Source organism: Lissotriton helveticus, chromosome 6 (assembly GCF_964261635.1).
Source record: "Lissotriton helveticus chromosome 6, aLisHel1.1, whole genome shotgun sequence".
NCBI lineage: Eukaryota > Metazoa > Chordata > Amphibia > Caudata > Salamandridae > Lissotriton > Lissotriton helveticus.
In genome coordinates, this window is record NC_136067.1 from 1,607,693,813 (window position 1) to 1,607,708,245 (window position 14,433).

Sequence of the window (14,433 nt, forward strand, 5' to 3'; positions counted from 1 at the left end):
CTCATGGAATTGCACTGATAATACTATGTAACCCTACCTCACCGAACCTGACGATATGACTGCGACACAAGCCAAGCCTACGCACCTCCTAAGGCTAATGTCACAGGCGTTAGGAATATATATTTATTTAATCACCCCTGATAGCATATCGCCTACTACCTCATATATGTGTGTTATCATAATTTGCTACTATAATGTCAATCTGTAATTTGTAATCTTTTTATGTTTTTATGTTAAGCGCTCTGATACCCACGGGTCTTGTCCGCGCTATACAAAACTCTATAAATAAAATAAAATAAAATAAATAAATGTAACTTTGAGAGTGTCAATAAGGGACGATGAAAACCAAATGCCAAGGTATTTGATTTTGGAGGGACACCATGCAAAATCAGTAGAATTAAACATGTATTGATAGCAAGTAGAGTTTAAATGAAGTACTTCAGTTTTAGACAAGTTGAGTTTATACCCAAAGACTGAGGAGTAAAGAAGGACTTCATTCAGAAATTGGGGAAGTGACGTAACAGGATTAGACATGTAAACTAAAATGTCATCCGCATAAGTGGATAGTTTAGTTTCAACAGAGGAAATTTTAAAGCCAGTTATTTGGGAATTAGAGCGGATTCGTTCAAGAAAGGGCTCAAGGCATAGTATAAACAGTAGCGGGGATGGGGGCAGCCTTGTCTTGTTCCCCTAGATAAGGGAAAGAACCTAGAAAACTGGTTATTAACAAAAATACTGGCACGGGGGGCTGAGTAAAGGAGTTTAACCAAGGAGATAAAAGAGGGACCAAAACCAAACCATTGCAAAGAGCGGAACATAAATTGCCAATTAATGCGGTCAAAAGCTTTCTCCGCATCTAGGGACAAGGCAGCTAGAGGGGCTTTGAAGTGTTTACTATGGGAAATGACATTAGCAAACATACGGGCATTATCAGCGGCAAGTCTGCCTTTGACAAAACCAACTTGGTCAGTTTTGATTAAAAGTGGGATGATAGAATCAAGACGGGAGGCGAGGATTTTAGCAAACATTTTACAATCATAATTGATCAAGGAAATAGAACGATAGTTTTTACACTGGGAATGATCTTTGTCAGGTTTAATTATGATGATGAGAGCATCCAAGAAAGATCCTGAGGCCTTACCGTCAGCAATGAAGGAATTAAACAATTGCAGTAACTGAGGCACAAAAATAGCATGGAAGGTAGAGTAAAACTCAATTGGCAATCCATCAGGACCAGGAGCTTTTGATTTTTTTAAGGAATTGATAGCCAGAAGGATCTCTGGAGATGAAATATCTTTTTCTAATTGGGCAAATTCATCAGGAAGTGCAGGAGGAGGGGGGAGACTCTCAAAAAAAGAAGATAAATTGTGATCAGTGGGGTGTGTATCATCAGTATAAAGATTGTGATAGTAGGTATGAAAAACCTCAGCAATATCTTCATCGGAAGTAACTAGTGAGTTTGTAGAATCATTCAGGATAGGGCCCACAGTTTTACGCTCAGATTTAATTTTTAGGTAGTTCACCAACATTTTACCAGCCTTATTCTGACCCCCATGGAACTTAGATTTAATTTTCAACAGAGTGTTACACGCTTCAGTTGTAGCGATTTTATTCAGTTCAGACTTCGCTTTAATGAGATTCTGGAGGGCATCAGAATCCTTAGAGGAGAAATACAAATGCTCCAGTTGTTTAATGGACTTAAGTTGCTCCGTATATTTAGATCTATTAAGTTTCTTTTTTTAGAGACATAGGAAATTGTAAAAGCCCGCAGGGCTGCTTTGAAGGCATCCCAATTATTGGGAACCGATGTGTCCGTTGGAACATTAAAGGTGAAGAACTCAGCTATAAAGTTCTGAACCTCCTTAATATAAGCAGAATCTGACAAAAGGAATGTGTTAAATTTCCATCGACTAAATTTGGAAGAGGTGAGTGTAAGGTCAAGGGTTGCATAAACTGGAGCATGGTCCGAGATAAAAATAGAACCAATTTCAGATTTGTGTAGTGTGGGAAGTAGAGACTTACTAACTAAAATATAATCAATCCTGGATCTAGTATGGTGTACATTCGAATAAAACGTATACTCCAGAGCATCAGGATTACAAGTTTTCCATACATCGTAAAGGGGTCGGGAAGAGATAGTAGATTGGAAACATTTATGAGTTTTGTCAGGATGAAATTTAGTTGAAGAGAGTCTGTCGGAGAAGGGATCCATCCATTGGTTAAAATCACCAGAGATAACAATATTGGGGCAGTCAATAGAGGAAATAAGAACTTTAACAGTGTTCCAAAATTCGGGATCAGGGCGGGTAGGACCATAAATTTTCACAAAAACCATTGTTTTGTTTTGGATCACAACTTTAGCCATAACCCAACGACCATCAGTATCAGCCTTTGAGGAGAGAATTTGGACACATAAACATTTGTGAAATAAAATTGCAACACCCCCTTTTTTGTTGACAGCAGAAGAATACACAACTTGACCCACCCATTGTCTCTTGAGCTTCGAAGATTCCAAATCCGTACAGTGGGTCTCTTGAAGAAAAACAACCTGTGAATTAAGCTTGGATAAGTGTGACAATACCTTTTGACGCTTGACGGGGTGTCCCAGACCACGAAAGTTCCACGTGACAAAGTTACCCACGGTGGGAGGTAAGGAAGGGGGAAAACATCTGGGGTGAGCACACTGCAGGAGAACAACTACAAAAAAAGAGATAAGCAACAGAAATATTACAAATACAGATAATATCCAACAGAAGTACAGTAGCTTGAAGAAATATGCCAAAAAGCACCAAGGGGGACATATCAAGGAACAGAAAACTGAGATCAAGGAATAGAACAGTCAAAAAAGAATGAAAAGGAAAAGAAAAGATGGTAGAACAGGAAAAGAGAGACTAGGCGGATAAAAAAAAGAGACAGAAGAAAAAAGAGGAATAAGTAGACAAATCAAGGCAAGAATGCCAGATCTGAGAGGAAAGAAAACACCAAGACATCTGGAGAGAGGAGACGCCGAAGGAGTAACAGACCCCTCGGAACAGCAGGAGAGTATTAGAGATAACCAAGAACAGCACGACATAGAGAAGGGAGACAAGTTGAGGCTAGAAGAGTCACAATAATCCAGCAGAGGGCGGGAAGATAAGGAGAAACAAAAGAAGCAAAAGGAAGGCATCAAGTAGTAACATCCATGTTAGGTGCAGAGGCAAATTGCAGGTACTCGTGGAGCTTCTGAGGATCATCAAATGTGCGGGTGCGACCATTATGGGTGATTTTGCAAAAGCACGGGTGTAGAATTCCATATTGAATGTTGAGTTGTCTCATCTGAGGACGGAGGTTCAGAAATTCCTTACGTCGGGCGTTTGTTGCATTTGACAATTCTTGAGAAATAAAGATATTATGACCCACCACACAAGGCCATGTTTGAGCCTGGCAGCTTTGAGGACTGTCATTAGTTCAGCAAACTCGAGGAAAAGGAGGATAATACCACGAGGTTTTGAGGAATTAGAAGTAGGACGACCGAGACGGTGAGCTCTCTGGATATTTAGAGGAAGAGCATTTGGTTGAAGGTCTAAAAGATCATGCAGGAGTTTACGAATAAAAGACACCATGTCGGACCCCTCAAGATTCTCTGGAACTCCGTAAATGCGTAGGTTGTTCCTACGATTGCGATTTTCAAGGTCCTCCGTATGTAGTTTAAGCTGTTGAATTTCCTTTTCCAGCAGTGGTATCTTAGTAGAGACATCCTGAATATCACTGACACGTTGCTCCAGACTCAGAACCTTGCCTTCCATAACAACCCACCTCTCTTCAATCTGCTTGAGCTTCTCATTGGTAGCAGACATAAAGGGTTGGAGACCACGAACCTCCTCTAAGATGGTATCCAAGATAGGGTTCTGGGATGTGTGAATTGGAGAAGGAGGGTCATTTTTAAGGCGTTTAGGCGTGGTTCCTGTGTTTGACGACCTTATACTGCCTGCGACATGCGCCATTATTCCAGAATAGGAGCACACCAGGTACGCAGGAAAAAGACGGCTGCTAAGAAAAAACAGCACAAAAACACCACCAGGCGCAGAGAAAATGAGCAAAAAGAGAAAGGAAATGACTCAGGTAACTTGCTCAAAATCCGTGAGGCACACCCAGTGCAAATGTATTAGAAGAGAATAGGACCGTCAGACTCCACAAAATTGCAAAGTGAGGAGAACCACAGAAGGCATATGAATAGCATATCAGCAAAGCGTTCATGAAAGATGTGAGGAGGAGGAGGCAGCCAAGAAGCACCACATCACTTTAGTTGAAAAAAAGAAGGTACACAGCACACCTTCGCACCAACAGTGGAAAATGGCGGTCGTTATTAATTAAGGCATAAAAGATGTGGTGGGAAGAGTGAGCCACGAAAGGGGCAGCCATTGGTGTAATATCGCCATACCTTATGCCTTATGGAGGTCTGCGAGGAATATGGAGCGCGAAGCAGGAAATAACCCAGGAATGCAGCCTGAGGTGGTATCGAATTCCTGTGAGAGGACGCGGGCACGGCGGCTCAAAATGGCGGCCGCCCGCGTCCCGATGCAGCCGCTGAAAGAAATGCTCGTATGACTCTCAAAACGGCATTAGAAGCTCCGGGACTGCACACCATCAACGCAGACCATGTTCCGCCGAAAAAGTATATAAAATTCCGGCCTCGAAGTAGAAAATATGAAGCTATAGGACCATCAGGAGCCCGTAACTCTCCAGAGCTCACGGGAGATCCGCCATCTCATGTCGGCGCATAAGCCACGCCCCCCCACACTGAGCCCAATAGACCTTAATACCTAATAGTTTGACAAACCAGTCAAATGTTAAGGATAGTTTGGTCAGCTAACATGTATGTATCTAAGATGTAGGAGCAGGGTGTCTGCGTACAGCAAGACCATGGGCAGAGTGTCGCCCAGAAGTATCCCCCCGGCCTGGCTGTGCGCATAAAGGGCATGCACCAATAGTTCTAAGGTCAGGGTCAAGAGCAGTGGTGACAGTGGGCAACCCTGGCGGGTAGCCCAATAGACCTTAATACCTAATAGTTTGACAAACCAGTCAAATGTTAAGGACAGTTTGGGCAGCTAACATGTATGTATCTAAGATGTAGGAGCAGGGTGTCTGCGTACAGCAGGACCATGGGCAGAGTGTCGCCCAGAAGTATCCCCCCGGCCTGGCTGTGCGCATAAAGGGCATGCACCAATAGTTCTAAGGTCAGGGTCAAGAGCAGTGGTGACAGTGGGCAACCCTGGCGGGTGCCACTGTGAATCAGAATAGAGCCAGAGATAAGGGAACCTGTTTTCACTCTGGCGAGTGGCTGGATATAAAGAAGTTTAACCATAATGGTAACTTAGCCCCTAGGCCATAGCCTGGTAGCTCCTCAAGTAAGAAAGCCCATTCTAGCAAATCATAAGCTTTCTCCAGGTCAAGAACCAGGAAACCTGCTCATGGCAAGGAGTGGAAGGCATATTCCAGGACCCAGAAGAACAACGCAGGTTGAGCAAAGTGCTAAGGGCCATGACAAACCCATTCTGGTCTGGGTGCACTAATGTTGGAACTAAGGCCCAGATGTAGGTGAATGTCATTTACCGATTCTTAAATACCGAATTTTACCGATTCTGTATTCAAAAATTGGTAAATGAGATGTAGGTAAAAAATCGGTAAATATTACCGAATCGGTAAAAGTCGGTATTGGACTTTCTGTAATTACCGAATCGGCAAATACCAAATCGGTAATTACCGAATCGGTAATGGGCATACAATCCTATGGGCCAAAAGGCCCATAGAAATGCATTGAAAATACCGATTCGGTAAATACCAAATCGGTAAATGCCGATTCGGGAAGCTAGCAAAACTGAAACTAATGAAAACAGCCAATCAGGTGCTACCACCCTCCCCCTCCCAACCAGGAAATGGCTACCCAGGCAGCTGCAACTCATTAGAAGGTTCTGGAGAGGCAGTCAGAGCTGAGCAGAGAGACAGAGCAGCAGGGAGAGATGTGTTTGCAGTGAAAGAGAGTAAGAATGGCAAGTAGCACAGAGAGCCAGAAGGCTGAAAGAAAACGAAAATTAAAGTTTAGCAGCATGGAGCTGCAGGTACTGGTTGAGGAAGTGGTGAGGGTCCACAAACAGCTTTTTGGCAGGCTGTCCCACACTGTACCAGAGTCAGCCAAAAGAAAGCTGTGGCTTGCCATAGGGGAGAAGGTGAATGCTGTGGGTGTGACCAGCAGGAGCCAAGATGACCTGAAGAAAAGGTTGTACGACCTCAGGAGCCTCACCAAAAAAAGAATGGCAGGGATACACAAGCAGGCTGGTGTGACCGGTGGAGGCAGGAACCCTGTGCCCCCCCTGACTGACCTTGAGGAACTGGTGGCCTCCACCATCGAGCCTGACAGTGTCATGGGAGTAGGAGATGTGGACAGCTCAGCCAGAGCTACTACGAAAGGTAAGAGGCCTGCGCAGCATGACACCCCAAAGCAAACTGTTTCCCTTTAGCCTTTGTGTACAGCCCAACCCCAGTCCAGTACTGCTAGCACTATACATGAGCAATGCATTACGGGAAATGTAGGCAGCAAATGTAGGACCACATGTAAGTGCACAGAAAACAGCAATGCATTGAAAGCCAATCAGAGTAATGAAAGTGAAATGTGCAATGCATTTATTGTAGTGACTGTAAGACAAAAGCACTCAGTGTACATACGCTTCTTTATACCTAGGGCAAGCATCAGGCAGTGGACCATCTGCCTCACAAGGAACTGCGCCAGCGAGGGAGGAGAGTGTTGAGGCAGGGCCAAGCACCGCAGAAGCCTCGCAGGAGGAGGAAGACGCCACTGCCCTCTCCCATGAGGATGACACTGTTCGTCCCCTTGTGTTTCCCCACTCCCCACACGTTTCCCAAACCCCCCCATTGTTGTTCTCACCTGAGAACTCCCCATCACGGTCCCTGACAACACCTGCTACCTCACCAGCCAGGAGGGGATATGTGACCCCACTGAGAGTCATGGCGGGAGGTGAGGGTGAGGCTCCAGCAACCATAGAAGTCACTCCTACTGCACAGGTGTCCACACATCAGTCCAGCAGCACTCGCAGCCGCCAACGCACTCCCAGCAGTGCAGGTCCACCTGGAGAGGGCACTGTGTTCCGTGACCTTGAGGGGAGCATGGTGCGCATCCAGCGCATGCAGGGGAAATCGATTCAGGCCTGCCACCGCCAGTTTAGGATCCTAAATTAGCAAATGGGAGACATGGGCAAAGGCGTCAGTGCTTTAGTGGAAATGAACAGGGAGGTTGCAAAGACCAACACTGACATGACCACCGCCATCAACCAACTGTGCGCAAAAATGGATGCCCAGGAGCAAACAAGGCGCAGGGATGCGCGTGTGCACAACAGGGCCATGCACCGGCTAGCCACGGCAACATCCCAGCTATGCCGTAGGAGCGCCAACATGCAAGAAAGCCTCATGCAGAACACCACGGAGGTAACCAGGGGCATGGCCAGGATTACCAGTGCCCTGGAGACCATGATCACCTCCCATACTGCTGCGATTCCTGCCCTGGACGTGGCTGAGGCATACGACAGCAGCAGCCGCAGCAGCCCGGCTAGCGCAGTTGTTGAGCCACGCCGGAGCACCAGGCGCTCAGCTGAGCCTGCAGGCCATGCCGAAGGGAGTGTACCACAGAAGCGCGCCCGTAAATGACATTTACAGTGTGTGTGAGGCAACCTGGGACATTAGCAGTCCCCACGTTCAAATACTCATAGTTTGTTCCACATCAGTGCATTTACGTTGTGGCAACATTAAAAAACTTTTTTTCACATTCACAAGCTGTCTGTGTCTCTTTACTCACTCAGAAATAGTTGTCTGTTATCTCCTCACGTCTGTATCTGCCATCAGTAGGTGTTGACACTCCAGCAGGTTGTCTGTCAGGCACAGCATTGTCGTCGTCATGATCCTCGTAGTCAGAAATATCCACCTCAGTACCCTTCCTCACAGCCAAGTTGTGCAACATGGCACAGGCAGCAATTATCTTGCAGCAGGTGATGGGGGTATACTGCCTTGCACCTCCACTCTTGTGAAGGCATCTAAATCTGCTCTTCCAGATGCCGAAGGTCCGTTCTACCACATTCCGTGTACTTTTGTGGGCCCGGTTATACCTCCTTTGGCTGGGTGTGGAGGGGTTGAGGTAGGGAGTGAGGATAAATGAACGTAGGGCATATGCACTGTCTCCTAAAAGGGAAATGGGAATACATTACTCACATGCATACTTGTAATTCTTACTGCAATAGGTGTTGGAGGGGTCGCACACTGTGTCTTACCTAGGAGGTATCCTTCGCCAAATTCCCCTGCAGACAGCCGTGCATAGATGCCGCTGTTCTGAAAAATATAGGAGTCGTGGGTACTCCCAGGGAATTTCGCAACAAGGTCCGTGATGACGAACTTTGCATTGCAAATCACCTGTACATTGAGGGTGTGGGTGGACTTCCTATTCCGGTAGAGGTATTCTGTGGCAGCAGGGGGACAAATGGGGATGTGCGTGCCATCAATGCAGCCGATGATATGGGGAAATCTAGCCATCTGGTAGAACTCAGATTTGGTTTGAAGCAGTTCAGCATGGGTGGATGGAAAAGAAATGTAATGCTCCATCCTATGCAACATGGCGTCAAGGAATTTGTGAAAAAACCTTCAGAGGCTGCTCTGGGTCACCCCACCCACCGCAGCAACCACGCTCTGGTAGCTCCCTGACGCCAGCAGGTGGAGGCTGCACAGCACCTGTACATGGGGTGGAATTGCATGTGCTCTTGGGGTGGTGTGCTGCAACAGTGGTTGTAGGTCCCTGATGAGCTCCAAGATGGTGTCTGGAGCCAACCTGTACCTCTGCAGTATCTCTTCCTCTGTGAGCATGAACAGGGTCACCCTCTGCCTGTAGACCTGCTCCTGTCTCAGCCATTCCCTCTCTCCTTCCTCCTGTAGCCGTAGCCGTCTTGCGATGACATAAAATGCCGCCATTGTGCAAACAGCATTGCATTTTGGGTCCATTTTATAGGCTGCACCTGGTTACCACCTGATTTGAATCCATGGTAAATACCGACTCATAAATACCGAATTTGAAGCAAATTTGGTATTTCAGAGCCTCCCTACATCTCAATCTTCAATTTTACCTATTCTTAATTACCGAATCGGTATTTTACCGATTCGGTATTGTACCGATTCGGTAAGTTTACCGATTCGGTAATTATTCGGAGTCGGAATTTCACAGATTCGGTAAGTTTACTGATTCAGGAATTATTCCGATTCGGTATTTTACCGATTCGGTATATTTTCCGATTCGGTAAATTTACCGATTCGGCCTAATTTCTATCACCTACATACCGATCGCTCAATACCGGTCGGTAACGGCTGAAAATACCGATTTTCGGCCGTTACCGACCGACCTACATCTGGCCCTAAGGGCCTTATTATGATGGCAGTCAGATGAGCGTCTGACCGCCATCATTGAGGGATGGATACTGATCGACATGTAGTCAGCGATTCCACCCACCAAATTACGATCTGACCGCCATGCAGACAATTGGAAAACATGATGTTTTCTATTGCGGCTTGTGCAGCACAAGCCACAACAGAAATAGGCATGCATAAAACATCCATGCACCATGTGCCAATCACCATGTGGTGTGTGGCACACAGTCCATGGATGTATGGGGGGCACCACATGTGCCCCCCAAACCCCATTGTGTTGCCCAATTAGGGACGAGGCCCTCCTAGAAGCCCCCAAAGTCCCTTTCCACCTGCCTGTACATGGCAGTCGGACCGCCATGTACAGGCTGAGGGAACCAAACTTCGTTTTCCCTACGGCAGTGCCTTTGCAGACACCACCCCTATTGTGGGGTTTACAGTCCGACCGCTATCCCGATGGGCTCATAAAGCCCATCGGAAAAGCAGTTGTCAGTCCCTAGGACCGATATACCCGACTGCCAAATCATAATATGGCAGTTGGATCGCATCTATGGATGTTGGTGGGCCCACCACAAACAGCCTGTCAGTGGTGGGCCCATCAACATTGGAATGAGGCCCTAAGGGTGCCAGGTGGACCTTGGCTAGTGTCTTTTAGTACACGTTGAGCGGGGCCAGTGGCCTAAACGATGCTAGTGTGGCAGGGTCTCTCTGTCAGGCTTAGGGAGGGAAATGAGTAATGTCTCACAGAGCATGGCAGGCAGGCAGGCAGGAGGCTAGAAGACCTCACCAAATAATGTCTGCAGGCGGGGAGCTAAAAGTAGGGCATACGCTTTGCATAAATTCAGTTGGGAGACCATCTAGTCCCAGTGTCTTGCTGGTGGCAAGCACACAGAGGGACTCCTGCATTTTGAAGGGTGTAATGTGGCTGTCCAGCTCTGCATTCTGATCTGATGTGACTTGAGGTAAGTACACATTAACCAGGAAGGAGTTAATCCCTTTTGCAAATGTGGACACCACTGACATGTATAGTGAAGTGTAGTGGCGCGTTAACTCATCATGTATGTCTCTTTGTGTGTGTAGGAGGGCTCCAGAGATAGCCTGCAGCTCCGGTATGGGTTGCTCCAGCTGTTCTGGTGGATAAACCACACCAGCAGTGACCCCCATTCATCAGCCTCAGCATGTGTTCTGGCAGAGTGAGCTGTGCAGTTGAAACAACGCAGTGTCTACAGTAACGCAGTATCCTCCCGCTGTGCATGCACAAGGTGATCCATGTACTCAGGATCCAACAGAGCCTGAAATTCATAGCTCAGCAGTTCACGTTCAATCTGATTCATATCCTTGTTAAGCTATCTGCGCATGTTCCAGGTTTTACCTAGGCATTGCCCCGAATGGCTACTTTAAGCGCACCCCACTCAATCAGTCTGGCAATCACAGTGTTAGTATTTATGTCAAAGTATTCTGTTATGGTGGTACTAAGGGAAGTGCAGAATGGGGAGTCCTCTAGCGCTGCTGGTGGTAGTCTCCATGTGGGGATGGAGGGAGGCCCGGAATCCCAGTTCAACTGTAGATACTGGGGGTTGTGGACTGAGTGGGTGTGGCCTAAATAATCAATATGGGTTATGTATAGGATTACATCAGGAGTGCAAATAGCCTTACTAGGCGGACATGAAGATCATGCAAGTGTGAGTAGAAAGAGTAGACCCAGGTTTAAGTGTTTCACAAGTGCCATATGTCTGATAATTGCCAGTGCCCAAGTCAGTCGGCCAGTATCTGGGCATTGGATGGGGCAACAATGCGAGGAAGAAGGGGGAAGGAGTGGTCTAAATTGACCCTCGAGACATTGTTGACGTCCCCTCCTATGAGCCAGTGGATCCCGTCCCATTGCGAGACGCCCTGGATAACTTGTTCAGGAACACTGATTGGTGTGAGTTGGGGGTATTTATGCCACCAATGATTATATTGTGCCCATTAATCCGGCCCTAGAAAAAATCATGACGACCCTCCTGTTCAACAATAGTAGTATCTGTCATCAAGGGGATGCTAGTTTTGACCCACACTATGATGCTGCGCGCATAAGTGGAATAGTTGGTGGAATAAACTTGTCTGCGCTAGCAACTCTGTAATTTCTCAGCTTCTGTTCGTAATAAATGAGATTCTTGTACAGATGCTGTATGTGTGGGGCAGCGGCATGGGTAAGAGTAAACAACTCATCTATGAGAGGGAGTGTGCATGCCTTGCACATTCCAAGTAAGTATGTTGATGCAGGTCATCGTGCTAACTGGAAATGTGTAATGTCCAATCACTGCTGAGGAGGAAATAAACCATACATCTATAAGGACGTGCTTGGGGTGGATGTGGGAAACAGGACTGCGGCCTACATGAGGAGTGTAAGAACACAAAAACTAAACTGATAATACCATTGGTGCAGAGGGACAACATGTATGCATCTAAACCGTTACACGTTATGAGCCTGATTTGGCAAACTAATCAAGGGGGTGGTTCAGTATATGAGGGGCAGGCACATGCCACTCTACTACACTCTACACCACTGCACTCTGACACTCTACTCTGCAACACAGCATTCTCCGCCACTGAACTATATGCCACTTTACACTGCACTACTCCACTCCAGTCTATGCAACTCCACTCTATGACATTGCTCTCTTTGTCACTACACTATACAGACCTATACTCAACTCTGCACCACTCTATGCCACTCTACTCTGCACCACTTTACCCCGCTTCACTATATGTCACTTGACTTCTCTGCACTCTACACCACTGCACTCTATGCCACTTGACTCTACTCTGCGCCATTGCCCTCTGCACCACTCAACTCTAAGCCACCCCACTGCACCACTCAACGCCACTCCACTCTGGACCACTGTATTCCACTCCACTCTATGCCACTGCGCTCTAATATGCACCTTCCTAATCTATGCCACTGCATTCTATGACGCTGCACTGTATGCCACTAAATTCAATGCCACTGAACTCGGTGCCTCTGCACTCTATGCTACTATATTCTGCAACACTCTATGCCAATGCACTCTACACCAGTCCGCTTTACTCTATGCCACTCCAGTGTATGCCTCTCTGCGTGACTCCACACTAGGCTATCTAGTTTACACTCCTCAGACTGCACAGCATTGTTATTTGTTGTTTCTTCATGTTTAGTTCGACCGAAGCATGCAATGGCTGGTACCATTTGATCACATTGATGGTTTGCCACTATTAGCAACTGTTATGCTCGTTTTTTAACTTGCACGGTTACTGTGGGTGTGTGTGCGCTCACTATGTTTTTAAGGTATACAATCCATCACTGCAGTTGCTCTGTTTTATGTTTGTTTACATACCTTATTTCATTTCTACAGGCATTCACATTGCAGCAGGACTGACTAGCCTGCACCTTGGTATTACTGACTGTATTACGGACGTATACCTGCCTGCAAGTGTTGACCCCCTACCTTTATTTTTGTATATATTTGTCACTAGTATTTTCACTTTGTGGTACGATCCTACTTAGGTCCTGAAGAATTGCCATCAGGCAAGAAACATGTTGACCAATAATTGAGGGTAGTAGTCCAATTCACACTAATAGTGTTAGGGTCATTGTCTCTCCCCTCCCACACCACCGTTCTTTGTTTTTAACCAAGGGAGTCTACTACGAGAATAAATTCAGTATGTAGACTGACTCACCTTTTTTAACCTAAACCCCCACGTCACGACCACACTCCACAGGCCCTCTCACACGCATGCACCATATGGCAGGAACAGAAGATCTCCGTTAAAGAGCCCCGGTTTCGGGAGCCCGTCAGACATTGCAGCGCCAGTCTGACGAGGAGCAGAGCCCATATGATGAAGCATGACACCTAGCTTGCTGGGTGTGTGAGGGTTCTAGTTCCAACTAGGGGATTCCCCCCACTCACTAGCACACACACCCCTCTCCGTCACTCTTCCCGGGGAACTTTTGTACATCGCTTTGTGTCGCTAGTCTATAGGACGAGTACACTGGACCCCGTAAAATATTGTCCTACCCATGTCCCTCCACCTTGTAAAAATGACTCCACACTATGCCTCTCCAATACATGACACTCTTTGCCAATCCCCTCTACTCCACTCTACGTCATCCCACTCTATGACACACCACACCATTCTTCTCTGTGCCACTAACTTTTAGCCATGCTGGTGTACAACATGGCTAAAACACAATGGCAAACCCAATAGCTCTTGCATAGGCGCGACCTAATGGTTTTGCCAATGCTTGTTTACATATTCCTATGTGCCTTTGTAATTCAGCACCCACAGGTCCAACTCCCTATAAATAAAACTGCAACATAATTTCCATTTCTATTAATTGTAAATGAAAATTGCCATGTTATTTGCATTTTAGATGTTTTGTGGTCCATTCACAAAAGCATGTATAGTGCATAAAGGAATACTACTCCTTTACTTACTCCAAAATGTCTTTTAGAATAGGCCAGCTGTTTTCTGTGGCTTTGTATGCTTTAAGTACGGATAGAAATTAAGGGTACTGTTGATGTCCCAGCTAGGCTAGGGTAGGCAGTAGTCGAACTGTCTCTGCGCCAGATACACAGAAAGCTCATAATGGCTTCCCCCGTATTGTCGCTGAATGGTGTAACCCAGTAAGTTCAAATGTACTCATCAACAATTAAGCAGTTTCTGGCTGTGTGTAACGGATAGGAGAAGATTGGTTTCAGGGATTTTGTAGGAGAGCAGCACCGCTGTTGACTTCCAGTGTTTGTGGCTCGATAGAAGTCCGAATGTGGGCAGGAAGAAGTGATATGGCCAAGTTAATAGGTAACCTAGTCACTAGGGAAAGTGCACGTGTGAGGCGGAGATAGCTCATTAACCTCATTGCGTAAATCGTACAGCATAGAGAACACGAGATTTTGCACGTGCGTGTTCTCGTTGCGAATAACAAATAAATATTTGAGTTTCTACGCAAACTGGTGCACA